This window comes from Microtus ochrogaster, chromosome 4 (assembly GCF_000317375.1).
Source record: "Microtus ochrogaster isolate Prairie Vole_2 chromosome 4, MicOch1.0, whole genome shotgun sequence".
Taxonomy (NCBI): domain Eukaryota; kingdom Metazoa; phylum Chordata; class Mammalia; order Rodentia; family Cricetidae; genus Microtus; species Microtus ochrogaster.
Window position 1 is genome coordinate 30,410,182 of NC_022011.1, and position 27,948 is coordinate 30,438,129.

At 53.8% G+C, this 27,948-nt stretch overlaps 1 protein-coding gene across 4 annotated transcripts in view; it reads right to left on the bottom strand.

The window, feature by feature from the left end:
* Positions 1–27,948, bottom strand: part of Cbfa2t3 (CBFA2/RUNX1 translocation partner 3) — a 48,251-nt gene that overhangs the window by 19,591 nt on the left and 712 nt on the right. For 2 of the 4 annotated variants that reach the window (XM_026778603.1, XM_013354916.2), the window contains exon 1: positions 27,792–27,936. The exons of 1 other annotated variant lie outside the window; for it this stretch is intronic. The gene's annotated coding sequence lies outside the window, so the exon portion shown is untranslated. Of the gene's footprint in view, positions 1–27,791; positions 27,937–27,948 lie in introns of those variants that run through there. One more of the 4 variants, XM_026778602.1, reaches the window with a different exon arrangement.

Sequence of the window (27,948 nt, forward strand, 5' to 3'; positions counted from 1 at the left end):
AGAGAGAGAGAGAGAGAGAGAGAGAGGTATCAAGCAGCTGAGGGCAGAGCTGGCTAGCCAGCACCTGGGCAGGGGCCTGAGCATCCACTGGCCAGGTGGACTCCTGACTCCACCCATCCAGTGGGAGACACACGTGCTCTCATGCACAGGTGAAACACAGAGTCAGGCCAAAGGTGGGCTCGTCAGGACTAGTCTGTGCAAGTCCACAATGCAGGTTTTCATGCTCCTGGCCTATCCTGAGTATCCCCATTTGTAAGATACATGGCGAGTGATGACCCCAGATTTTCAGAGCTCAGATAGTCTCCTTTAGGACCTGTGCAGGGGGACAGGTGAACTGGCTTCAGGGTGTGGAACCAGCATCTTAACCATCTCCTGCCCTGTGGTCCTTGGGACTCCTACAGGAGGCTCGTGGATGTCAGGATGCTAGGAGCCTGGCCCCTGAAATGTGAGCCACAGGCTCAGGACATCCAGGCTCAAGCATGTCCCAGTGACCCAACTCTCAGCAAGGTGCTCAGCTCAGGGCCAGATGAGGAGGAAGAAGGTAAGGTGGTGATGATGGTCAGGTGGATCCTGGATAGCCAAGGGCTCTAGAATACGACCATGAAGCCGAGGCATGGGTTGAGCCGAAGCCCAAGGGGCAGGCCTTGCTTAGGCATCCTTTGCAGGGGATGGTGAGTCCTGGGACTTCCCTTTCATCTTAAGGAATGGTCGGGTAGGGTAGGCGGACCTGTGTAAGTTGCTTCTTTGCCATGTGACCAGCTCTCCAGAGCCAGCAAGGGGAGACTCCTGTCTGCTATAGGCAGAAGGCTGACATCTCTGCCCCAGTGACTGCCTGCAGGCCATGTTCTGATCATACCCACAGGGTCTCCCATGGGAAGGGCGGGCAGACTGTGTCAAAACGTTCAGAACTCCTTGTCTCTTGGCCATCATCATGGCAACTGTGGGCATCACCCCTTAACCTCGCACCCCATTTCAGGGTCCCATCATTGGCAGACACATAAGTCCAGGTGGCCCAGCCTCTGTGATCCGTAAGCGATACCTACCATGTGGCAGATCTCATCTAAGTCCCTCCCTGGTCTGCAGAGGGGAGAGAAGCTCAGAGACACTTTAGACAAGCCCAGCGGCCTGTGATGGCTTGTGTCTGAGTCTGCAAGGAGCAGGCAAGAAGCCCCCATCTTTCTGGGCCCATGAGGAGGGGCGGAATGGGAGCAGATGGCACACAGTAGCCACCCAGGCTGCGGCACCTGCTGTCCCCCAGCTGTGGCCTCTGGCCCCACCTCCTGCCGGCGCTCGGCCCCTCCCATCCCCCAACTGTCCGAAGACTGATGGCTGGGCACATGTGTGGCCGCAGCTGTGGGGACCTATCAACACCATGCCTGGCTGTAGGGCCGGTGGCCAGTCTCCTGTGACAACCACCAAAGAAGGCGACTGTGGCTGGCTGCTTCCGCACGGAGCAGCCCGTCCTCACCAGCCCTTCACCTGTCCAGTCTGCCCTTGGGCCTTTGGGCAGACAGGGCTGCTTGGATGGTATTGCCAGGGCCAAATGTCTCAAGTGCCAGGCTGGCCCTGGTCACAGGCCCAGAACACTGGGGGACACTGTGTGTCTCTGAAGCCTTTCACAGGGGAGAAGTGGCTTCACCTAAGTTTCAAGTACCAAACAAAGTAGAGTCAATTGAGTGGCGACACCACGGGCAGCTGGGCTGGGCACTTGCTGTCACCTCCCAGCACACTCGCTCAGTGCTGGACCACCGGTAGGCACCCTGGTGCCACAGGCCATGGTACCATGTTGTTGTGGTCACCACTTGCATGACCATGATCTCAAAGGCACCCTGCTGGTGCCTAGTAACCTGTAGATACTTAACTTCCTTTCTTTTCAATAGGACCAGAATCATAGAGGCCAGAGGCCATTATCTGCCTCAGAGCCTGAAATGCTCTCATGCATGCACTCTGTGCCCAGCCCGGGACGGATCTCATTTGTCCTCACTGAGATCCTATGGTCTTGATTCCACTCAAAGCCCATTTCACAGAGGTGCCATGATCTGCCCCAAGTCACACATGGACCCTGGGATCTGGTGAGGGGACTGAGAGTCACCTGGTCCCCTGCTCAGGACTGCCTGCTGCTCTGCTCTTTCCCTGCCTTCCCTCTAGCAGCCTAAGGGTGTCTGCTTCTCAGCATGCCCTGGGAACCTCATTTTCCTCTCCAGCTCTCCTCTCCTGGCAGTTCCTCTGGACTGTCACCCCACTGCAGACACCTCGCTCCCTGGTTGACCCATCTGCAAGGTTTCCTCAAGGGGTTGAACTTCTGATACTTCTGCCTCTGCTTCCGAAAGCTGGGGTTGCAAGTCTGTGTCACCGTTCCCAGTTTACGGGTGTTGAGGACGGAACCCAGGGTGTTGTACAAGCCACACAAGTGTTCTACCAAGGGAGCTGCAGCTCGGGACCCCGCCGTTAATTTTCATTAATTTTCCTCCCCATACTGAGGTGGTTGGGAAGGCCTCCTGGATCCCACAGGCTCAGAAAAGCCAAGGGCAGGAACTAGAGCAGTAGACTTGTCCTTCTGAGGCTGTATCTTCCTGCCCTGCTTCCCTAGCACACACCATAAGCATCCTGAGCAGGGACTGGTCAGGTATGCGGCTCCACTGGTGGGCGTCCAGGGAAGCCACCGAAGAGGGAGTTCTTGCTTCTCAGCAAGCCTGCAAGTGCGGGGTGGGGGTGGGGGTGGGGGTCAGTCCCTCCACAGCAGATCCTGGAGAGGCCTAGAGCACTGTGAAATCCGGGCTGCTTGGAGCTGTTTCTTTTCCTCTTGTCCCACCAGGGTCAATCCCATGGCCTCAGCCACACTCTTGCTAGGTCTCCAGCCTTCCCAGTACTCCTAGAGGTATAGCTCCATCTCAAAAAGGGGAAAGAAGTGATTTCTTTTTCTCTTTCTTTCTTTTTTTTTTTTTTTTTTTTGAGACAGGCTTTCTCTGTAGTTTTGGAGCCTGTCCCGGAACTAGCTCTTGTAGACCAGGCTGGCCTTGAACTCACAGAGATCCACCTACCTCTGCTTGGGATTAAAGGCGTGTGCCACCACCACCACCTGGCCTAAGAAGTGATTTCTTCAAAGCCATTTAGCTGTACAGTACAGACTTGTATCTTGTCTGTCAGTCCCAAGCCATATCGTCCTTCCTATACCTATCTGCCCAGGCCTATGTCCCCAGGTTCTGAATTGTGTTGCCAGAGACACAGCTGGACAGAGGTTCTTTTGCCTGCTTAGCTGGATGTTCCTTGCTGCAAGGTGAGAGGGTGGGAGTAAAAAAATCACAGCCGTCCGGGTGGCAGCACTGTTGACATGTTCCAGGTGACAGCTACTGACCCCAGAGCCACCCCAGGGACCCACCAAAGTTCATGGTCTGTGGGTGGGGCAGCCTGGATTGGAACCGTGCATCAGCTCCAGGCCAAGCCATTGCCGTGAGCTCTTTAGTACGGGCAACTGACATGGTGGCTGCCTGAAGCCACAGTGCGACTCATATGGAAGAGGCATGGAGATGTGCAGGGAGTCAGATCCATGCCCGTGCCCCTAGGGTCAACCTTCACACCAGCAGCAAGGAAACAGGGTTGTGTGGTCACCCAGTCTGGAGTGATCATGGGGGAGCTTCTGTCATCAGCTTGATAATGCTCTCTGCCACACTGTCTCCCGCATGCTGTTTGGCTTAGGACAACACTGCTAGGTCTTCCGCTGTGGCAGGTGGGGAGATGGTGTGGGGGTGCCCAGCTCCCTCATCCCAAGGAAATGAGGTAAAGGGGCTCATGGCATCATGCACCCCAACAAATAGCTGTCTTCTGTGTGGCGAGGAATGTCTGCTTTATGAAGGCCTTGGCAGTCCTCACCCATACAGTCCTGCTGCTCCATCTTGAAGGTAAGGAAACCAAGGCACAGTGGTCTCATGACTTGTCCTGGATACCCAGATTGAGAGGCCAGCAATAAAACTGGATTTGGATAGCCTGGCCCTGCAGGTTTCAGGGGCCCCTGCAGGCAAGTGACTCCAGTCAGCCTCCAAGGTCTCTAAAGCATGTCCACTGTCCCATGCTATTTTTTTTTAAGAGCTGATGCTATCTTCTCTCCAGTCTTCCCCAGAAAAGAGAGTTTATGGGCTCCCTATCCTGAATCCTAGAAACTGCATATAGGGCCTGGCAGAGGTTTGGGGATTCCCCTGAGGGACTCTAATGAGTAGGGAACTCGGAGACAGCAGCATTCATATACCATTCCATGGTGCCTGAAGCTGGCAGAATCTAGGATGGTCTCAGGGAAGAAGGAGGGTGAGGGAGGCCTGGCTCCTCCCCCAGCCCATCCCAGTCTCTGCCACTTCCCTGTTCCCACCCTCCAGAAAATTCCCAGGCCCCATGGCTGCTTGTGGGCCCAGGGGAGCTCCTGTGTCCTCCATGACATTACCCAGTTCCCAGCTGAATGCTGCTGAGTATCCACAGAGGAAGCAGCTAGCTAAGGCCAGGCGGAGCCTGTGGGAAAGAACATGGAATGTGCCGGAACAGGCCACTCCATCCATCACTGTCCCCATCGGCTGTGGTTCCCAGCCCGCCCTCCCAGCTGGGAACTGGCCTAGGCCCAGCATGGAGCTGACCATCCTTCTGACTGGGTCTCTTCAGACCTTTGTATCCCTAGCAGATTCAGAGCCTGGCTTGCGGCATAGCCAGACAGACCTTTGCAGTCACCTGGGTCACTATGTGTATCAACAGGTCTCAGAGGTAACATTGTATCACACAGTCAGGATGGAGACTCTGGCCCTGACCTGAGCGCTCTATGTTCACCGCCTCCTGCTGTCCCCACCATAAATCCATGAGGTCAGCGGATAAGGAAACTGAGCCATGGCAAGGTAGGGAGCCTCCACTCCAAGAGGTCAAATGTGAGGTTTCTTCTCTATGAAGTCTTGGGACACATTCACAGGAGTGAAGATTGCAAAGGAATGCTGAAATGGCTGGGCTGTGTCTCTATTTCTGGGCTGAGCACAGACAGGTAGGGGCTCAAAGGCACATGGGTGTCAGGGAGGGGCCTGAAAGGTACCAAGGCCCCCAGGTCTAGGTATCTCTTCCACAAGTGCAGCCAAACCCTCACATACTGAGGGGACCCAGTATCCCCCAAAGCAGCAAGTCCTAAATAAAAGGTAGAAAAAAATAAAGGCACTTGGAGAGGGTGGACTCAGACTCAGGACACTGACCCGGGTGGCCCGTCTGTTTTCACATCTGTCATTTGGGGACTTCAGTGAAAATCAGATGTGTATGGTGAGAGATGTGTGCTAGTGATGGCTACTGTCTCCTTCCGTCATGAAACTACCATGTTCCAGGGCTGAGGATCTGGATATGATGGTGCCAGGGATTGAACACAGGACCAGAGTTCAATTTCCAGCACCCATGTCAAAAACTGGGCATGAAGGCATGGTCTTGTAACTCCAGCACTGGGGAGGTGGGAGACAGGCTTCCTGGGGCTTGCTTTCCAGTATAGTCTACTCAGCAAGTTTCAGGCCAATGAAAGACCCTGTCTCAAAAAAAGGGGGGGAGGGGGAGGTACCTGAAGTATGACACTCAAGGCTGTCCTTTGGGCTCCACAAGTATGTACATGCAAGCCCCCTCCTATACCCACCCACACACAGAGAGAAAGAAAGAGACAGATGGAGAGCTACTGTATCATTCTGCAGGAAATGTAAGATGAGATCACCCCACTGCATCCTCATAACCTGGTCAGAGTAACCAATACTCAAGTTCACTTGAGGTCACTGCAATACCACACAGTGGGTAAGGAACACAGAGCCTTTATCTCTGGATTCCAGCCTCTACATTCGCCTGGGAAGCAGTCCAACACTCTGCCACCAAGGCCAAGGTAAACCCACATGATTGTATTTCCTCGTATTCAGCAGGGTCAGCTAACCTTCCAGGACATGTTCCCCGCCTGCCACTTAAGGCTGACTGTCCCCTCTGCCCCTACTGTTCAGTCTCACTCTCTAGTTTCAGATGCTCCTGCCCCAGGACCTTTGCACTGGCTAGCGTCCCCCTGTGCAAATGCCACCTTCTCCAGGCCTTTGCTGTCAACCTTCTCATCCTTCATATCTTTGTCACAGCGGCTGCTTTTTTGTTTTGTTTTAAAGAATCTGCTCCCCAGAGGCTCCTGAAAGTTGGGCAACACCATTCCCATGGGAAAGATGGGAAAACTGAGGGGTGGGGTGTTCACATGGCTGTCAGAGGCCAAAGACTGGGAGGCTCATTGGAATGCTTCAACATCTTGATGCTATCACATAGACTACTGGAGCATCTTTGGCAGAGTTCACACTCAGCATCCACCTATGCATCCATCCATAAATCCATCCATCCATTCACCATGTACCTATCACCACCTGCCCATCATCCACCCATCCATCACCAACCCCCTCCCCACCATCCACTCTTCCATCTACCTAACCCTCGTTAGCCTCCCCAGCAACATCCGTTAATCTATGCATGCACCATGCATGCACCATGCATGCACTATCCATCCATCTACTCATTCACTCATCCAGCCATTTAGAGATCTCCACTGAAAATGGTTTTGTAGGACTGGGAAGATTGCTCAGTGGGTAAAGGTGCTTGCCACCAAACCTGACAGCCTGAGCTCATCCTGAACACCAGAACCCACGTGGTGAAAGTTAGTGAATCAACCCTCATAAGTTGTCTTCGACTCTCACATACACATCCTGGAATGTGTCCCTACACACATTCTATACATATACTACATTAATAAATGTAATAAAAAAATTAAACGTCTTTCAACCTTGCAAGGCCTACAGCCCCATCTAATCACAAATATCCTGATACCCTCACAAGCTAAACAACAAACTCAGGCATCTATCACCCCCTCCTGCCCCAAGACAGGGTTTCTCTGTGCAGCCCTGGCTACCTTGGAACTCACTCTGTAGGCCAGGCTGGCCTTGAACTCAGAGATCTACCTGCCTCTACCTCCTGACATCTCTCATCCTTTGCACACACAAGCAAAGCAGTGAAGAGTGAGCCCAGATATGTGACACACAGGAAGCCACACAGCAAAGATTCACTTTAGGAAGCCTCACAGAACCATCATGAGGAGATATGGAGATCCCCGTGACCCTGGGGACAAAAGGGCACCCTAGAGAACTGCAGCTCCATGCTGACAGGGTTGCCTTCCTTGAATGCTCAGAGTCTTGGGGTATGCATTGTGCATACATCCTAGCTGTCCTGGTCCTGAGGGTTTTCCAACTGCCTAACGTTCAGATGGGCCCTTTAAAATGAGAGGGGTTGGTTGATAGGCAGCACAGCCATGGGGGTGGGGCAGCCATGGGGGCAGGTATAAGTCCTTTGAGGCCACTGATGTAGCAGGCATTGTCCTGTCCTTCTCATCCCCATCCTCTTGCAGGGGGCTTAGTGGGGGCTCCTTGTACTGGACATCGAGGCCTAGCTACAGCATCTGGAGTCACTGGGGGGGGGGGGCTCGTAAGACTGTCAACTTTTCAACCCAGGACAAACTTCCATGAGATACAGCCCTCTCCTGGAGCTCCCCTGTGCTACACACAGGGGCAACTCAGACCCTGATCTCCAGCAAAGGACTGGGTTAGACATGGGCTCCCAGACTCAAGGCACAGCAAAAAGCTGAGGGCTTCCTCCGGGTGATTCCATGTCTAGGGGAGCAGTGTGACCTGGGGGAGGAGCTCCATCCTGTCCTGTCCAAGGCTAGGATCAGAGGCACTCGGCTTTGATCCCTGAGGCAGGGAACTTGGGAGTGGGTGGGATGCAGCCCTAATGAGTCCCAGGTGTCTGCTCCAGTGACTTCCCACATCTGGTCTCCATCAGCCTACACCGCCATGAATAAGGAATAATACAAAAATACAGGGATTAGTGTTTCCTGCTCTCTGCTCCACTGGCCAGGCAGCCCTCCTGCCCCAGCGGTGACAGGACCCCGAGCAAGCAGGGCTGGTCCTCGGAGGTCTGAGTCAGGGCCCTTTCTCTGGCTTTAACTCTGCCTGCCACTGCTGCCACTGTTCGTCCTGCAGGCCAGCACTGGGTCACCTCAAGAAGGACCCCAGAACCCCATGATCCCTGGTCCATAGTGACAATGAAAGTCATAAGGTTACCATGGCAACAGTGGAGGGCTACAAGGCAGGAGTCCTGGTTCCTACTCCAACTGTGAAAACTAGGGGGCTACCTCATATGACTCTAAACCTTAGCACCCACCACCAAATGGGAGCACATTATGGGTGGGACAGGTTGAGACTGCAGACGCAAAGGGTCTCATGGGCCAAGTCTGCTATGGTTCCTGTAGTGGGAGGCTGGGTCTGGGTCTCGTTCCTATCTTTAAAGCCCTGGAGGACAAGAGGCAGGCAGGGAAGGGACAGCTCCACTTTCAGCTTAGAGTGGAAACATTACAGGCGTTTCCTCTTCCTACACCGAGTTTCAGTTTTCTTGCCTACAAAATGGGGGAAGATTGTAAGTTTTAGGCCAGCCTGGGCAACTTAGCAACAAGAGCCTATCTCAAAAGCAAAAGGCACAGAAATGACCTGGGCAGTAGCTCAGTGGAAGAACACTGGCCTAGAACGGGCAAGGTCCTGGGTGCCATCGCCACGTGGGCCCGTGGGGGCCACGGAGGAGGGCTGTTCTCAGCATGCATATGTAACCTGCCATGTCAGACTGGCTCCCCTGTGCAGAGGCACTGTGCTAACCTGGGCTTTAGAATGACCCCTCCCCTTTCACATCATAAAGCTGTGAAGTGTCAGAACTCCATTTACATATGGAGAAACTGAGGCACAGAGCTATGATATCACCTGCTCTGGTCACTCCACATCACATCCCAGCCTTCCTCTCACCTCTGCATCAGCAAGACCCCTCCCCCAGCCGTCTCCATGTCCATCAGAGTGGGCTCGCAGCCCACCCTGTCTCTGCACTCACTCCCTTACCATATGCTTAGTGAAGCACCTCTCAGGATACAAACCATCTTGGCTGCTGGTCCTTATGTTGATGGCCTCTCCCACTCCTAGATAGAGACCAGCATAGAGCCTGACACTGAGTAACCCTATTATAGCCCCCACTTCCTCTGCTGCCCTGCACCAGCTCACTGGCTCAGCTGGACTGGGGAACCTGTCTCTCCACTGGGTAAGCTCAGCAAGCACTTCCTCTCATGAGTAGGGGACAGAATCTCCCCTCATGACTGTTGAGCCACTGAGTTGGGCCTCTGTCCGGAGCTCAGTGTGTGCCAGAATTGGCCACTGCAAGGCGGGTGTGGTATCAGCCCCACTTCCCAGGTCCCCATCCTCCTTGACCCCCGCCCCAGCTCATTCTGGAGAGGGGAGTCCACTAGTTGTCCTTTGAACAGGGCCAGCCCCAGACAGGCTATCACTATTAGGATGTTGTCAAAGAGACCTGAGACATTAGAGCTTGGTGTCACCTGCTCCCAGCCCCACCCGCTCCCCTGTGAGACTGTGTGTGAACAGGCTCAGACCACTTGGGGGCATGACACACACATGGGTAGAGCTGTCCCCGAGGACACAGTCACCAGAGTCCTTTGCACTCAACAGAGCTGCAGCTCCTGCCAGGCCAACCATAGGGCCGAGGGCAAGGCCAGCTGTTGTAAATACCCTCCGAGCAAAACAGCCGCCATCTTCACCAGATCAGCTGTGCCTGATTGCCAGAGTTCGTCATGATCCAGCCTGGGGACTGTTGACATTTCCTCAGAGAAAGAGTGGGTGGGAGGGTCATGGCCCCTCATCTGATGTCACTCCTCCCAACCATCTGGAGGCTTTACTGTCCTGATTGCACCCCAGGGTCTAGAACGGGTGCTAGAGTATATAGGCTGGGGAGGACTAGGGAAAGAAACTGTGGGGCACTCTCACCCATGTTGGGCCAGACGTTCCACTACGGATGTTTGGTATAGCTATGTATCTGCCTGTAATCCTCATGCATACCCTATATGTAAGCCTAATAGATACAATGGCTCATTTTCCCCAGGAGAAAATTCCCACACTAGCAACTGAGGCCAGAAGGAGCCGATGAAGCTCACCTGAGGTGCCCCCTGCTGGAGGTCAGTGGTGGCTCCATAGTGCTTCGTCTGGGGTAGTTTGTTACACACCCATAACTGACTGGGACATCTGGGTTGATTTACATCTGGAAACCCACAGGTCAGCATCTGCCAATCTTAATAATGCATCCAAGGCACAATAGCTTTGTAAGCAATGAGTGAGATTAGCCACTTGGTCATAAGAAGCCTTAATAAAAGCCTCCCAAGTGACCATTAGGAATTGTAATACAGCTGGGCAGTGGTGGCGCATGCTTTTAATCCCAGCACTTGGGAGGCAGAGGCAAGCAGAGCTCTGTGAGTTCAAGGCCAGCCTGGTCTACAGAGCTAGTTTCAGGACAGCCAGGGCTACACAGAGAAACCCTGTCTAGGAAAAAAAAAGTGATATATCCACACAGCAGAGAACTAAACTACCCCATCATGAGAAAGGAACATACATGAAAGCGTGACCCGCCTCCATCTCAGAAACACAGCTGAGTGAAGAAGCCAGACTCCAGGGAACACACCTGAGGGTCCCTGCATATGAAGTTTGCAAACAGCCTAGTATGGCATTCAAAGTCAGGAGGGTAATTTCCCAGGACAGGAGGGGCCCTAAGGTCTGGGGACCCATCAGGCAATGTCTGTTGATGGTGTGTGTATACTGAGTGTCTTCAGACTGTATTTTTCTCTGTGTGGCTATACCTCAAAGTCTCTTGATTTACAAAAATGCCACAATGCCATTCACTGACATGAAAAAGTGGCCATGAGTGACCATTCATACAGACGGCAGTGTGTACTTTTACTGCAGACAAAAACGTGGAGGAAAAATGAGGACAAGCAACATGGGGCGACACTCCTGGGCAGGAGACGGTGACGTAATTCTTTCAGAACAAGAACCTAAGGTCAGAAATCTTCAAAAGAAGATGCCGGAGCCCTTGGCCCAGCCTATGAGAGCATCCAGAACCCTGGCATGCTCAGTCCTCACAGCACCCTGGACCAAACAGAGTTAAAAGGCAGGGGAGGATGGGGAACGCTGGAATTAAAGCCTTCCATGCTGTTCTCGGGGCTGCAAATGGGATCCAGATGTCCAGCCCGCTCACCCTGCGGCTGCCTTGCAAAGGAGACACATTCCTCTCCCAGCTGCTGGGGCTGCGCAGCCAACAACTCCCAGAGAGCCGTGGGGGAGGTGCCCCACCATCTGGGCTGCCCACTGCCAGAGGAGGCTGCCAGGCTAGGGGAAGGACAGGGGGAAGGGACCCTCTCAACTCTGCATGAGTCCTGGCACGAAAGGGGCATGGATGGTTCTGAACCCCCAGACCCCTGCGCCATCAATGACACCAAGAAGTCACCATTAGCAGCCTGGCATGGTTTATTAAGTTCAAATGGCAATGATAATCAAGGTTGGGTTGTGGCTACCTGGGTACTTGACACCTGCTTCCCTGGCATTGACAACCTCCTGGCTATGTTGTGATTGGGGGCACTTAGGGAGAGTGCCTCACTATGTCCCTAAAAGAGACCAGAACCAAGCCTTTCAGCAGGGGGACATGCAAAAACCATCAGTAAAGAAAACTATGGGACAGGGGAGATGGCTCATTGAGTCAAGTGCTCCATGTCCAAGCGTGAAGTCAGAGTTCAGACCCAGAAGTGGTAACACAGGTCTTCGATCCTGGTGATCCTGTGGCAAGATGGGAGGTGGGGGCAGGATGACCTCAGAAACCTGTGACCAACCAGTTATGTCCTGTCAGACAAGGAATCCTGTCTCAAGCAAAGTGGAAGGTGAGGACTGCTGACACCTGAGATTGTTCTCTTACCTCCACATGCACACTGGTGCACGCGTACACACACACACACACACACACACACACACACACCACACACACACGCACACACACGCAAACGGGCATGCACACACACATGCGAGTGTGTGGATGCATCTGTGAATGCATGGTGTGTGCATGTGTGTGTGTGAGCAGGTGGGGGCTGTACATGAGTGAACAGTGTACATATACACCTTCTCTAGTGAAGGGCATGTGACCGAGGGAGAAGGTACAACACGCTGGCTCGTCACAAGATGACCTCACGTGTACATAGGATGTTTCTGCAAGGGGGGAGAAGCTGCTTCTGAAAAGCACAGGTGAGAAGGGTATCTCCTCCTCTGTCTCCCTGCTGTCCTATATTAAATCAAGTCCTTGATTCACTGTTATAATTCACCCTCGTCACCGGCAGTGCCAAGCCTGGGTCACCTCTGGGTGGTGGAGGAGAATGAACTCTGTTGGGTTGAAGGCAGTGAGGAGACAGTGGCAGCAAAGAGAAGTCACCACAAGCGTCACTGAACGAGCTGAAAGAAGACTCGGGTAGAAGATGGCTTAAGCGAACATACTTCTTCAGGGGACTGGGGTTCAGTTCCCACCCATGTCGGGGGCTCAGAACAGCCTAGAACTCCAGTCCCAGGAGGCTCAGATATCTCTGTCCTCTGTAGGTGCCTGGAGTCACATTCACACGTCCCTCCTCTACATAATTAAACATAATAGATCTTAACAATGAAATAAAAAAAAATTTAAATCGCTATATAGGTACAGCACTGGAAGCTGGGCCCGGAGATGCAGTCTTGCAAACCCAGTCACTTGGGACGTTTGGGTGGCAGTATTGCCAACTCAAGGCCAGCCTGGGCAACTTAGTGAGATCCTGTCTCAAAACAGAAAGTTAACGAAAAAAAGGGAGACGGGAGGGCTGGAGAGACTGTTAAGGGGCAAAGGGCACTTGCTGCTCTTGTGGTTTCCAGCACCCATATTGGAGAGTTCACAGCCACCTCCAGAGGATCTGACAGTCCCTTCTGGCTTCTTCAGGCACCTGCGTGCATATGCATACGGCACTCACACAGGTGTGTATGTGTGTGTGCGTCTTCCTCCCTCTCTCACAAACACACAAAATAAACAAACAAATACTTAAAAAAATTAAAAACCAGGCCAGGTATGATGGTGCATACCCAGCACTCAGAAGGTAGAGGCAGGCAGATCCCTGTGAGTTCACAGCCTGCCTAGTCTACATAGTGAGTTTCAGGCCAGCCAGGGCTACATAGGAAGGCTTATCTCAAATAAATAAGCAGCCGAAGTTCAGTGGTAGAGTACTAGCAAGCACAAGGCTCCAAGTTCAACCACCAGAACTTCAAACAAAGAAATAAACAACAGGGTTGGGAGAGAAAGCTCAGTGGTTAAGAGCACTGACTGCATTTCCAGAGGACCTGGGTTCAATTCCCAGCACCCACATGGCAGCTAACGACTGTCTTTATCTCCAGTTCCAGGGGATCCAACATCCTCACACAGACACATATACAGGCAAAACATCAATGCATATATAAAATTGTAAAGAAAAAAGAAATAAACATCAACAAAACCATAACTGACCAACAACAAACCAGAAACATCACTGCAGATCCTTTAAAGGACAACAAAACTAGACTGAGGAACCGAGGAGGTCCTTGCCATTGCTGAGGTGAGGATCTGTCCCACTTGGTCTCTGGTGAGTAAACCTGGCATCGGTGGTCACACCCAGTCCTGTGACAGCCCAGACCTGGGCAGTACCTAAGCCCAGGTTAGCAAAGAGTCTGGAAACACAAGCCAGCAGAGCAGGACTTCCCTGTGCTAGCGGAGCAAGGAGCCCTGGGTTCTCCTGATTCCCAGCATTTCCACAGCACCTCGAACCCACAGAGGTTTGCTGCAAAGTCAAAACACCAGCGCTGCTCACCTGGAGGCTAAACAATAACCAGGGACTCATGGTGGTACCTGAGTGTCACATGGAGACCGCTCTTCCTCACCCACTCCAGTGATATAGTGATGGACAGGATACACGCATGGAAGACAGGGGTTTAGAGTTCACAGGGGGAGACCTGAGGCTTCCACCCTTAATGGAGGAGTTGGTGACAGGCCCTGGGAGTGTGGACAGGGCGGGCGTCTCACTGCTAAGGCTTCTCTGCTAATTTCCTCTGGTGCACAGGTGTCCTGTGAGCTGCTGTGACTGGTGGAAAGTCAGCCCTATGCGGTGCCCACTGTGGGAAGCCCAGCACTTCCTCAGAGTTTGGAAGGGACAGGCCTATGGCTTTCTTTCTCCTGTCTTGCCCAGGTGACAGCATACCCAGTTCCCCTCTGGAACATTCTGTTCTTCCATACCTAGGGCACAGGGCTGCCCTGAGAAGGCTCAGCAAGGGCCAGGCTTAGGACCTGGGTCCGAGACCACATCAGGGGGAACTTGTGAATCCCCTGCTCACGCAGGGGAGACCATAGGCTGTCAGAAGACCCCAGGGAAGCAACGTGGGTCTGGGCCTTTGCTGGGGGCTTGTGAGGACACTACTGAGGTCAGGGCTCATAGCCTTGGGCAGGCCCGGCCATGTGCTCTGGAAGTTTGGCATTCTTCTGAGGCCACTCAGCTACCGGCCCAGAACCCCCACAGACTGTTTGTCCAGTGTCCTGTCCTCTGGATGACCTAAAAAAAAATCTATGGCTGTGGGGCTGGTGGGATGTCCCAGTAGATAAGAACACTGCTCCCATGTCTTACTGCGGAGTTCCGACTCCAGAGCTTGCAGGAGGAGAGGCTTGATGTCTCCTGACTTCCACATTCATGGCCCCCAGCCCTAACAAACAATAAATAAAAGTTGTTGCTGACTTTCCAGGTAAGCCTTGGTTTACGAAGTCTAGAGTCAAGGAGGACCACACCCTCTGCCATCCAAAGGTAGAACTCTGAGGCCCTTTTTTTGATTAAAACCTTCATGCCTGATGGATTCCAGAACATTCTATCCTTTATCCTGCCCTAAGAACTATCTCCAAAGATCTGCAAAATCCCAACTGAAGGTCTCCAAAAGCCCTGATTCTCCACAAAGGCGTTTTGGGAGCCTCAGGGTCCCTCTGCCCTTGACATCTGTGACCGTTTTGAGGATTTGCTGCCTGCTTGGACTTGGGTAAAGTGTCACCTCAGACACTGCCCCTGAATCTTGTCATTTATCTGCTTCACAGGTGAGGACCCACAAGGAAGCAGGCAGATGCGAACAAGCTGGGTGGGTGACTCCAGGGTTGGCGTTTGGACAAGGACAGCATCCCTGTCCCTTACGCCAAGCTCTGCTCAGCTAACATTTCCTGTACCCTCCTGTGGTGTTTCTGGAATTTCTAGCTAAGTGCATTTCAGTCATGTATACTCTTTAAAAAGAAAGAGAAAAAGGAAAAGAAAAACCAAAGCAGGGTGTGGTGGTGCACCCTTTAATCTCAGTACCAGGAGGCAGAGGCAGGGGGATCTCTGTGAGTTTGAGGCCAACCTGGTCTACATAGTGAGTTCCAGGGTACCTAGGACTACATAGTGAAAACTGTCTCAAACAAAAAAAAATCAACCCAACTCCCCATCAAGTGTCTCCAAGCCAAGTGCTCTATCACAAGCTTTCCTCCACCCACCAAAGCCAAGGTGTTCTCCAGCGTAGACCTGGAGCTCAGCCCCCAGCCCTGCACTGCAATGGGAGCATCCTAGCCCTCTCTCGGGCATTACCGTGGGAACACCATATAGAATTAAGAGTTATTAACATGCATGTCACAAAGTGAAAAGCAGGCCAGACATACAGTAGGTACTTAATTGTGTCACTGTAATCAGGTGACTTCGGAAGGGTAGGTTTTCTCATGTGCCAGCTCTCTGTGCCATCCCCAGCAGGTGCCGCTGAGTCCTCCCACTTGAAGTCCCTGTGATGGGGGAGTGTACATTACAGGGCCCCAGAGCCCTTGCTGCCAGCGAGTATTTGACAGGTGACTACGGAAGGGGAATTGAATTTAAAATTTTTATTTCACTCTAAATCTCAGTCACCGTCTGAGAAGCACAGTACCATTATATAGACTCAGACAACAGCACACTAACAGTGTGAGCCCAGAGGGTTCGCTAGATCTGGCTGGACCTCGCTTTGCCAGGCCTTCCGATGACCACAGTGGCCTGGACAGCTGTCACCCCAAGCAGGCTCCCACAACCTAGGAACAACACATCCTTTCTCAGAATTTAAGGAAACAGCCTTTGCTGGAAGCAACCGGCAAACAGATGTTTCCTCCTGGCAGGCCGGAGCCACCCGCCCTCCCCACTGCAAGACTTCCACTCTTACTGTGAGGCCAGGGCTACACAGGGGAGACCCAGCGGTTTCAATTCTTCTTTTCAGGCAGGGGGAGGAAAATTTTTTTTTAAAAATGTGTTTTACAAGCCTGCCTTTGCCATTGTTTATGTAAACAGGTAAATTGTTTCCTGCCTCAATTAAAAACATCTGCCACATAAATGAATACCAATTAACTCATCCTGTTTTTAATTACTCTGTTAATTACACACAGGCAGCGGCAAGGATGGCATGGAGCAGGGGGGCTGGGTGCATCCCTCCCCCGACACCCCTCCCCCCCATGCCTGGCAAGGATCCGAAATATGTCTGGCTGGTGACGGATCAGGGTGGCAGGGAGGTGGTGGCATCCTGCCAGCCGGGATTTCCTGATCCAAAGCTGCCAAGCAGGCGCCTTTTCTCAGAGTCTCTTGGGTGGGGGTCTGGCCCGAGCTGCCTCTGCCATTCCCACTCCGTTGCCCCAGGACTCTGCAGTCAGGTCCTGTTGATACAGGACATCAGGGACAGAGGGCTGTCCACATACAGCTCCCCGGCTCCCACTGAAGGGCAAGGCTGGAGGGCAGGAGCACAGGGTTTCACCTAGCCAGTCACGCTGTGCTCTTCTGCTGGGGTCAGGGATCCCCGGGAGGGATGGGCACCAGCACTGTGTACGTCTGACTACATGGGTGCTGAGTGTCTTGGCCCTCACACTTTGAATACCCTTCACTACACCTGAGATAGGTGCCAACTGCTCCAGATCTACTCATCTGGTCCTCCCTCTCCAGCCTCAGCACCACACAAACATCATCTGTTTGTTTTCAAGGAGGGAGGAAGCCTCGCCTACCTCCTCTGGGGAGCATCGCAGCTGGCCATCATGACCTCCAAGCTGGGCCGCCAAGTGCAGAGGCTCATCCAAGGTCAAATTCCCAGGACTGGTCAGTGTCGGAGGGGAGACCACATTCTGGCAGCACAGCTTGTGTCCCGGGCGAGATGTTAGCTTATCTAACCCTCCCAGCCTGTGCTTGGTAGATGATAAGGATGAGAAAGGAAAGGGTTTTCCAATCTCCATTTCATAGACAGGGCAACAGAAGCCCAGGGAGGGTCAGACTGCTGAAGCACAGCAAAGAGAGCCAGCCTGCCCCACACAGGCCCTCAGCCCTCATTCACATGGCTGCTTGGCTCCGACACAGGGCACACTGAATTTCCTATGCCTTCTCTACTTGGCAAGACTGGATGAGACGGACCACAGAGCAGGAAGGTGAGGGAGGGCACAGCTTTAGGGTTAAAGTCAGTGTCTACTTTGTGGAGCGTGGGGGGAGGGTCCTTGGAATTCTTACTGGGAAACGGGAGTACATGGGCATGCAGGACTTTCTGCCCTTTCTCCAAGGCAGTGCCTGTGAGTTCCCAGTTGCAGGGGTCCAGGCCAGCCTCCTGCTGCAGGATCACACAGCAGCCGCAGCTGGAGCGCCTTCTGGAGCATCTGTAGCCCACATTTCCTGCAAACACCAACTGGTTAGCGTGAGGGTCTGAGCTATGATGTGCATGCATGTCCTACACAGAAGACGAAACTGCAGCTATGCCATGGAGGAGCAGAGGAAGTGGAGGCTGCATCTTCTGAACGCAGCTCAGCATGTCACTTCTGATCTCCGAGCAACCTGTGGTGGCTGTCGGGTGGGAAAGAGCCCTGACATAAGGTCCTGTGTCATGGACTCCCACTGTGCACCTTCTTGGAGGACACTCTCCCAGGACAACCAGAGAATGGAGTCCTTACCCAGGCCTGCTCTGGGCACTAGGACACACCTGGGAGGTGGAGGCGTCCACATGCGGCTCAGCTTTTGTCCATTTGCCTATTCATTTAAGACAAGGTCTCATTCTAGCCCTGCCTAGCCTGGAACTCACTCTGTAGCTCAGGTTGGCCTCAACCTGTAGGGCCTTGGCTTCTTGGGTACTGGGATTTCAGGTGTACACGGCCATGTTGATATCAAATTTTGTCTTCTGAGAGAGTCTCATTCCGTAGCTCAGGCTGGTCTGAAACCCAGTATTCAGGTCAAGATAGTCTTGAATTCGTATCGTTCCTCCTGCCTCAGCCTCTTGGATGCTGGGATTACAAGCTTAAGTCACCATATAGTAAAAGAACTCAGGCTCAGGCTCACTTGCCCAGCCCTGGATCTGGGGAGCACACAGTGATCCACACAGATAAAGACCCCGACTATGCGGACAACAGAGGCACATGTTTAATGTAAGTCTTGTGTGTGGGGTTTTCCACTGGTCATGTCTGAAGGCACAGGGTGTCCACAATCATCTCAGCTCTATACCCCACCATGGTGGACACAGAGAGGCCCTGGTGGACACAGAGAGACAGACAGCCCAGCTCTACCTCTGCCTTCCCAGCTTTAGGACACAAGGATGATCCACAGTGCGTGGAAACTCTTTCCCGTCCTAGCCCTGTCAATCTCCTCTTCTGTCCCTGGGAAGGTTCCAGGCAGGCAGATGGGCTGGTGTTGGTGCTGGTGCAGCTGCTCTGGGAGAGCCGTGGGGCTTGCTAAGCTGCCTACCTTTCCAGGGGGAACCTTATGGGTATTTTGACTCATCCCACCAAATGGATTCAGGGGACCTTGAGATCTGGGGGTGGAGCCCTTGGGGAATGTTCCGGGGAAGAGGGTGCTTGCTTCCATTAACAGCGAGGACAACAGAGTCCCATAGAGGGTATGAAGCTGCCTGAGGTCACCCCATTGAGATGCTCACTCTAGGGATCTGCAGGTGTGTACAACAGCTAGGAACTCCAACAAGCAGGAGAACCTGGCAGGCACTTTTCTAAGCAGAGAGGCAGTTACCATAAGTGGCTGGCTGGAATGGTCTATTCTCTGTAGCTCATCCTGTAGGATGTTCTTAGGAGAGAGGCCAGTGTGTGTGTGTGTGTTCTTCAACATGCGTGTGTGTTCTTTAGCATGTATGTTCTTCAACGTGTGTGTATGTGTGTGTTCTTCAGCGTGTGTGTTCTTTAGCAGGCTCTCACCTTGCCCACCTCTTTCCTGCCTCCTGAGGGTTAAGGGCCACCGCCTCCATGCTGGAGACTGACTTTAAGTGACACCACACCAAGAGGTCAGAAAGCTTGCTCCTAGAATATTCAGTACCGTGGCCAGCTTTAACTGTTAGCTTGACACAGCCTATAGCTATCTAAGAGGAAAGTCTCAGCAGAAGAACTGCTTAGATCAGACTGCCCATGGGCCTGTCTGTGGGGCACTTTTCTGACCGTTCACTGAGGTAGGCAGGTCCACCCCACTGTGAGAGGCACCATGCCCTAGGCAGGTGGCACTGAACTATGGAAGAAAGCTAGTTATATATAACCCAGCCTGCAAGCAGCGTCCTCCATTGTTCCTGCTGTAGTTCTTTGGCTGCAGTCCTTGGAGGTTATATTCTGTGGAACAGCAAGCAAGCCTCTCCTCAGTGTCTACCGTGAGTCTCTACCCTCCGTGATGAACTATGACGTAGAATGAATACACTGTACTTTTGGTCGGGGTACTTTGTCTTAGCAAGAGAAGGAACCTAGAACAACCAGTAACAGGCAACATACCTTTGTCCCCTGGGGCTCAGGGTGCCACCGCTATGAGAACAGTGGTTCTGGTGCTTAAAAGCTGTGATGTAATCTTTTGACATCTTTTGCACTGGGGTGGGACCCAGGGTTGTGCACACACCAGGAGTGTGCTCATCACTGAGGGACAGGCCAAGGCCTCAAGTCGTCTCCTGAAATCCAGCACAACGAACTTCAATCTGCCACCACCTTCAGGATGCCTGCCTCAGGGCCTTTGCACAACCACAAAATAAGTGGTTGAGACTCTGCTCCCCAGCAGGTTTCAGCACAATCCCTTCAGGAGACCAAGCCAGCCAGGGACCTCACATGGTCCCGGCTGAGACTCCAACTCCACCATTTATCCCCTCCACTCACTGTCCCTCTCAGACACAGGGCAACATCTGCTGGGCTCTGGACCACACTAGCCTGTAGCAGGTGTCAGTCACTGTCAAAGGAATGTTCCCTACCTGCTGCATTTTGTTTCAACTGAGGACAGAGGTCTCAGAATGCTGGCATTGAATGTAGGCTTCCACAGCCATCCATCCATCTGTAGAGCCCTTGCCCATCTGTAGAACCTCTGCCCATCTGTGAGCAGCTCCAGACCAACGTCTCAGATGAGGGGATCCAGGGGCAACTCTGCAACTCTTGGAGCTGCTCCACAGCCAGGGTTCCCATGTGCAGCCCACCCACCCCTCCTGCAAGGATGGAGCCCTGAACACCGCGTCACTCTGCACATCGAGAGGGCCCCTGCTTTCAGATTTGGCGAGAAGTAAAAAACATAATTGGCTCACTGTGTCCCCCAGAGGATCTGGTACTGGGATTTCACCCTTTGTCCAGGAGCTGGAAGAGGGGCTGGGCCATGGGAGGTGGGGCATCTGCTCTTCTCCACCAGCCTCCCTGTCCTGTAAGGGTCAGAGTCAGGGACACGGCAACCTTGGCTACAGGGGCAAACCAGCCAGAGGTGGATCTCAGCTGCTCCAGGGTGGGGTGGGCTGTGTCTACCAGATGGACTGGCATTTTGGGGGAGACTGAGAAGCAAGTGAGGAACAGATCATCTGCCTCCCCCACCGTACCACTTCCTCCTCAGGCCTGGTATCATCTACTCAGGGTGCAGACACTACTGGGATGCCCAAAGTCCAGCCTGTCCTGACCCTCCTATGTGTGCCCAGAGGTCAGCTTGACTCTCGCTTCCCCTTCCAGCAGGCAGTGCTGCTCCCCAGATGGCACATCTGCTCAGGCCTCCACCCAAGGCCATACCGAAAGCCCTGCAGGGCTCCAAGGTCCGCTTAGGAAAAGCTGCGGCCCCAGCACCAGCCTCCCACCACTCACTCAGGTTGCTTCTGAGGCACTGATGGCCCTGGTGGTCAAGGCATGAAACTCCCAGAGGACATGGGGCAGGGATGCTGTCCTCATGGGCTCTGTCCCCATCCTGCCCCAGAACCTGTGAGCAAAGCAAAACAGCCATTTTGTGGGACCATCTATCCTATCTATGCAAAGGGTGAATTCTGGGGTCCCCCATGAGCTGCTGCTCTCCCTGTCGGCACCTCTCCTTCCTCTGTTCCTCTAGGGGCCACAATCGCCTGGTGTCTATCTGGGGGATCAACAGTTCCAGGAACATCTAGCTGACCCCAAGCTGCCTCCGGACTGATGGGACTGAGACTTCAAGAAGCTGCCACCCTGTAGGCAGGGGTAGGGTACAGACACAGAGCGTTCAGCAAGTGACGCTCCGCTCCCTCCCTCAGTCCCATGGAGAGCCTCTTAGCCAGCAGGGACTCTGCAGCTAGACACAGACTTTGCCTGCCAAAGGAGGTGATTTGGAATGGACAAAACCTGCCCCCAGAGATGCCAGGAGGGCAGCCGGATGGCTGGGCCTGATGCTTGGAAGCAGAAGATGGCACAGTGTAGGCTGAGTCCTCCACTGGGAAAATAAAACAGAGGAGGTGATAGTGGGTCTGTGTCACCAAAGAGGCAACACTCGGGCAAGGAAGAGAAGGTGGGTGCTGTGTACATCCCAGGAGACAGGAGTATTACAGGCAGAGGGAACCAGGCAGTGCAAAGGACCTGGAGGCAGAGGGCCTGGCACATCTGGGCAACAGGGAAGAGGCAGAACAGAGCAAGTGGTCAGTGGGATGAGGGTTATGTGGTCTTCAAATCTGTGGCTCAGCTTCCTTCCTGACGGGCACTGGTGGGGACGCCTCTGGCCGCCCACACAGGATGGACTCGGGAACAAGGGCAGAAGCAGGGAGGTTGGGGACAAAACTGGGTTTAGACCATCTGGTCACAGAGCAGGTGCTGGGGAGCCCTGTGGCTGTTTGTGGAATCAAACACGATGACAGCTTGCAGGCAGAATTGCTGCTGTTCAAACAACCCCCTACAGGCACTGGTCAGGCATCCCTAAGCCAGCAGGGGACCTGGGGCGGCACTCCTGATTCCACCTGTCCCTGGCAGGGAGGACCAGGTAACCATCCACACAGCCAGCCCTGGCCACTAGGCGAGTGGCTTTTCTCTTTTGAAAGCCAGCAAACACAGACCCACTCCTCAGAACATGCCTGATGCCCACCATAGCACAAGTCACCGTAACCAGAGACAGAAACAGCACACATTTCAAATGATAGCCAACGGGAATTTAGAAATACTATGTCCACCTGTGCACACAGAAGAACATCATTCAGCCACAGAAGCTGGGCCAGTGGTGCACACTTTTAATCCCAGTACCCAGGAAGCAGAGGTAGGGGCAGGTGGGTCTCCAAGAGTTTGAAGCCAGCCTGGTTTATGTAAGGAGTTTTGGGCCAGCTCAAGTCATATAGTGAGAACCTACGAGGTGGGGGGATGAGGGAGGGACAGACATACTATAACTGGAAGAACCCTGAAAACACACCAAGTGGTCCCCAACAAGACACACTGTGTCTCCGCACTGCACATACTTATACCTGCACACCTGAACTTGTTTGCATAGTATACACATAGGTCCCCATAGCCCTGCCACAGACTAGCTGTTGTCATTGTCTATGCAGCAGCCTTGCCCAGATACCCTCTACAAAGCTACACAGAGTGCCCTACAGACAAGCTGATGGGCTTTGGGGAGGTTATGGGGGGCAGAGTGAGAGCTGGGGGTGTCTGTCACAGACGGAACAGATCCTCAGGCACACAAACTATCAGCTCAGGCCCCTTTGGCGGTCCCACACGGCACACATCCCTCAGCGCTGCCGTGACCTCTGTATGGATGCTACAGGGCTTCTCTAGGCTCTGCACAGCAATCTTCCTCGGCCCAGAGGAAAGCCTTGGGGTCGGAGCCCAGAGTCCTGCCCAGCAGAGGCTTCAGCTAAATGGGTCACCTCTGCAAGGGTGCTCTGGGTCCCCGAGTACAGTACACCCTGTGGTACGTGCCACATCCCTAGAGCCACAGTGAGAGCCCTAAGTGCACACCTGGTAACGTCTTCTTGAGTAGCTTCAGGGTGTGCCCTACCAGCTCTGGTGTCCTTCCATTAAGTGGATATTCAAAGGGCATGGCACACACAGCCAGGCTTGGCTCCATGCTCACTGCTGTCTCCATGAGAGCGGAGGCACTGTGTAGGAGGCCATCTTGCTCGCTAGAACAAGAGCGCAAGCATTCGGTGCAGGGTCAGGAAGAAAAGAGGGAGACCTGAGTCCAGCTACCCGATCTACTTTAGACCCAGAGATATACCACTAGGTATTCTGAGGAGTGGATAGGACAGTCTGGACCCGTCAACAGAAATACTGGAAATCAGAGGCACAGAGAGGGCAAGTAATTTGCAGCAGGTCACACAGCTGTGGATGAGGCTTTGAAAGCCAGAGTGGTGTCCCTTTCCTTTCTGAGGACAGAAGAGAGACTCCACAGATGGGTAGGGGCCCCGAATCTCTTGACATGCACCTTCTCTGTAATATGGGAACAACCACAGTCAAAGTGGGTTTTCTCTGGGCTGTCTCCTTGATGCTCCAGGGTGGGGTGGGGTGGGGCACATTTCCTTCTGATTCCTACTAGTCAGCCTTAGAGGTCCGAGGTATACGAAGGGCCCTCTTCACCCGTCCTTAGGGGTGTCCTTTAGGTCCTTAGGGGTGTCAGGGAGTGTTCCCATGTTCCCATTCCCTCATCCCCTCTGTCACCTCTCTCCTCTCCCTTGGGTAAACAGGAGACTATTCTGCTGCTCCTATGGGAGCCTCTGGATCTGCCCGGGAGGCTGGGAGCACAGGGATAAATGGCTGAAAGGGAGGTGGAGAGGGCCAGGGAGCTCAGGAGCTGCAGGCTGTGCTCTAGGAGTCTTGGCCTGGAGAAACCTTCCTTATTATGGCCAAATTCATCTTTGTTTTCCTTCCCAGTGACATCTGGCTTGCCCTGAGGTCTCACGAATTACAAAAAGCAGGAGCTTGAACTTGTGTTTTATTGCCTCAGGAAGTGCACTGTCGCTCAGGGGAAGGGGTGGCTCTGCCAAGCCACTCTCCACCTGGTCAGGCTGAGCCTGGAGGTGGAAATGAGGAACCAGAGTGTTTATCATTCCCACTATCTCAGGTGCACACCCGGATGCCAGGCCCTGCCCAGCCTTTCCTGTTGAGGGCCACTCTACCAAGCACTGTTTTCCACACCAGGGAAGCCCTGGCAACCCGGCTCGCACATCCTGCTCCAGTCTGGGGGCCTCAGAAACAGAACTGAATTTGCTCACCATGCCTAGGAATGTTGGGCACCATGCCCACCAGAAAAGGAGGATAGTCACTCACTCAGCTGGGGAGACTGAGAGCCACATGGCGAAAAGAGCAGGTAACCGCCTTATTGGGCTAGCGGCTGAGCCCCATACCCCTCATCTGGTCTAGAGGTTGGAAATCCTTGTAAAAAGGAGCCTCAGACCTGTGGCCTATTCCACATAGTGTCCCTCCCTTCTGAGGGGTACATCTGGTCAACCTAGATATCCATAAAACCTGCATGACTGTTAGCCAACTCATTCGCAGGGTTAGAACTCAGGAGAATCCCAAGTGTCCATCGGTCCCTGGGGTCCAAACCTCTCTGGGTTTGTAAATTGGGGGCAGTGATATTGGCTGCCACTCTGGGTTGATGCAAGGACCCAGCGAGATGAGGCAGGCCAGTGCTGGATCTGGCGAGCCTGAGGTCCTAAAGGTGAGGTAGACTGCCCCCCTGGGTTATTTCTGACATCTTCCTCTACATGGCATGGAGCAGACATTTAGTGCACAATGGCAAACATTCCCCAGGGCCAGCTCTGAACAGGCAGAGTAGCCTCAGCAAATCCCACTGGTGACCACCCTCAGGGCACCCAGGGGATAACACTGCTCAGCGGATGCTACAGTGGGTTTGTGTCCACTGTAAGAGCCAAACACTGTTCCAGTGGTTTCCAGAGGGTTTTGAGCAACACCCCCACCCCCCAGTTCTGTGACGTCTGAACCAGGGATTGGGTGGCCTGGCTTCGTGAAGGCCAATAATGTTGGCAATGGGGCTCAGCAGGGACTGTGAGACAGCTCTACCCCACTTGCCCGAGGAAGCCCAGCAGAGGGCTCCCCACCCATACCATCAACTCTGGTGGCTTGCAGCCCTTGGGATACACTCAGAGCTCCAAGGATGCTGAAGAGAAGACCTGGCATAAGGATCCCAGGACACAGGCAGGGGAGACTACAAAGCTGGGAGGGACCAGGCAGTCATCAAACTCATCCCACCTAGGCTTGTTCATTGAGCACCCATCTAGACCAGACAATGAGCTAAGTTCTGATGCTCATAGTCACTGCTAAAGAAGATGCTGGTGACCCCTGGTGCACAGCACGCAGACCCAGAGGGAACAATGGCCAGGCAAGGAAGCTCCATGGAGGCAGCCCTCTGTCTGTGTGCTGCTTGTCCTGTGCTGGATCCTGTGCACACTTGTGTGTGCATGCACATCTGTGCAGACATGAATGAGTGAGGTGGGTTCTCTTCCCTCTTGGTGGTGGAGGAAATCCAGATCCATTAAATTTACCATCGTCCCACTGCCCTGGCATGTGGGAGGCAGAGAATGAATCAGAAAGCCCCAAACTCATCCTGCTTGAGGCGCAGCAGGGGAGGGAAGACCATTCCAGAAGGTGGTGGGAATGCCTCTCTTGACATCCCCTCCTGCCTGCCTCAGAGGAGGCTGCAGCTAAGCCTGACCCTCCATGGTGGGCAACCCCAGTGGCTCAGATCTTGTGGCCCAGTGACCTAGCCTGTCGGCGTTTGCATTTACAGATCCTCGTGTAGGAAGGAAAATGAGTGTCTTCCAGTCATGCAGAAATGAAAATACGTGGAGACCAATCAGAGAGATTTCCTGGAGGTGGTAACTCAATTACATGGATAACCCAGTGACAGAGGAAGAGCTTGACAGGGACCTGGAGGGCTGGTGGGTGGCCCAAGGCAAGCCCAGAGCATCCTGCAGGGAGCTGTCCAGGGGTGTCTTCCATATGCCAGTCTGAGCTGGCACAAGCAACAACATGGTGGTGTGCCAGGTACACATGGCCCTCCCTTCTCTCCCCAATCATCAAGATCACAGCACCTCCCATGAGGGTGGATTCCGCCAGAAAATCAGTCCTAACGTGATATTCTCCCTCCCTGCGTCTGTCTAGCTCCCGGGCAGCACCAAGCATCACATCTGTTCCTTCTCTCTCTGCTTTTCCCTCTCTGTGCACAAGAGTGGCTGTGGCCCTGCAAAACACAGTCGCAGAAAGCATCATTTCACCAGCTTGATGGGTTCCCAGTGCCAACTGGGGACAACCACATTTTCTAGTTTCTGCCCTTCAGTGGATGGGGTGGGTGAAAGCGTGACCCCAATGTGTCCCTATTCGCAGCCTTCCATGCACAAGGCCAGGAATTATCCACAAGGCTTTCCTACCTCTTCCCAGGCTGGGAGCCAAGTGCATTCTGGCCAGGTATGGGTGAACTCTCTGGGACCAGCCCCTGGGATTTGGGGGAGATGATGAGAGAATCCCAGCCCTGAGAAGTTTCTGAAACCTTCCAGCAACTTGCAAGGGCAATGCCAGGACACAGTGACCGCTCCCTTTGTCTTCCGCCAGCCCCATCCACTGAGTGGCTGCCTGGGAACCTTCTGTTTCTGCTCGCTGGGAGGAAGCACACACCCAGCCAGACATAATGAAGCCACATCCTGGCCTCAGGGTAAGAGGGACGGGTGTGACAGTTACTGGGATCAACCCCACAAACAGGAGCGGGGGATTTTCTGTTATTTAGAGGAACTGGGCTTCAGCTCACATGATCAGATAGTTCTATTCATGGGCTAGGGGTCCCCGCACTCTAAGTCCTTTCAGCACTTTGGTCAAGAAGCCCAAACACAGTAAGTTCGGGGCTATGCATTTAGAGTCGGCGGCTCCAAGCCAGGAGCTGCCAGCCCGGCTGCCTTCTGCTCCACCTTAGTCAGCCCGACTCCGGCTGAATCTCCAGCCATCTGTCCCTCCACGGTGCTCACACCTCCTCCCCGCTGTTCCCACAGCCTGGCTCTGGGCCTGCCCTACACACAGATGGACCGTTCCCAAAGGCTGTGAGAAGGATCAGAGCCGGAGGCTGTGCCTGCACCTGGCTGTCAGGACCCCAGGGAGGGCGGTCATGAGCCCCCTCCCCACCACCAGGAAGGATGCTCAGCCCCAAGGCCTTAATGGCTGATCCTGGGACCAAAATAAGAAGGGGGGAAGGGCTAGAGGAAGCAGCAGACCCTCTCCTGCCAGCCCCATCTCCAGGGGGTTGCCCTCTGCTTCTCCAGTCAGTACCGAGCACTGGCATTCAGGCTACCAGTCTTTGTCAGGAAACCCAGAACCCCAGGGGGCGCCTGCGGGTGGTGGTGAATCCGTACTCCACCACCGACTCATCTCCCACCTAAATGTTAACCACACACACCCTGGACAGGTCAAGCTGTCTGCTCACCTAGGGTGGGTGCACTCGGTCAAATGAGTGGGCAGAGTTGGCTCCACCCTGCCGTGGGCACGAACTTTGTAAAGTGGCCGGGAAGGGGCGGAGGGCGCAGTGCGGACCCCCGGGAGGGCAGTCGTCTGCAGAGTAGGGTGACAGCGCCAGCGTTGAGCGGGGCAGAGGCGGCACTTACGGTCTGGGCTCCAGCGGACTGTCGCTCTCTCGCAACCCGGTTCTCGAAGTGGCTTTTCCTTCTCACTCGGTCGCCACCTCCATAACTTGGGGGGCAATCCACACGCTGTCTTCTCGCGCCGCGCGGGGCTCAGGCGCGCGGCGGGGTCGGGGCGGGC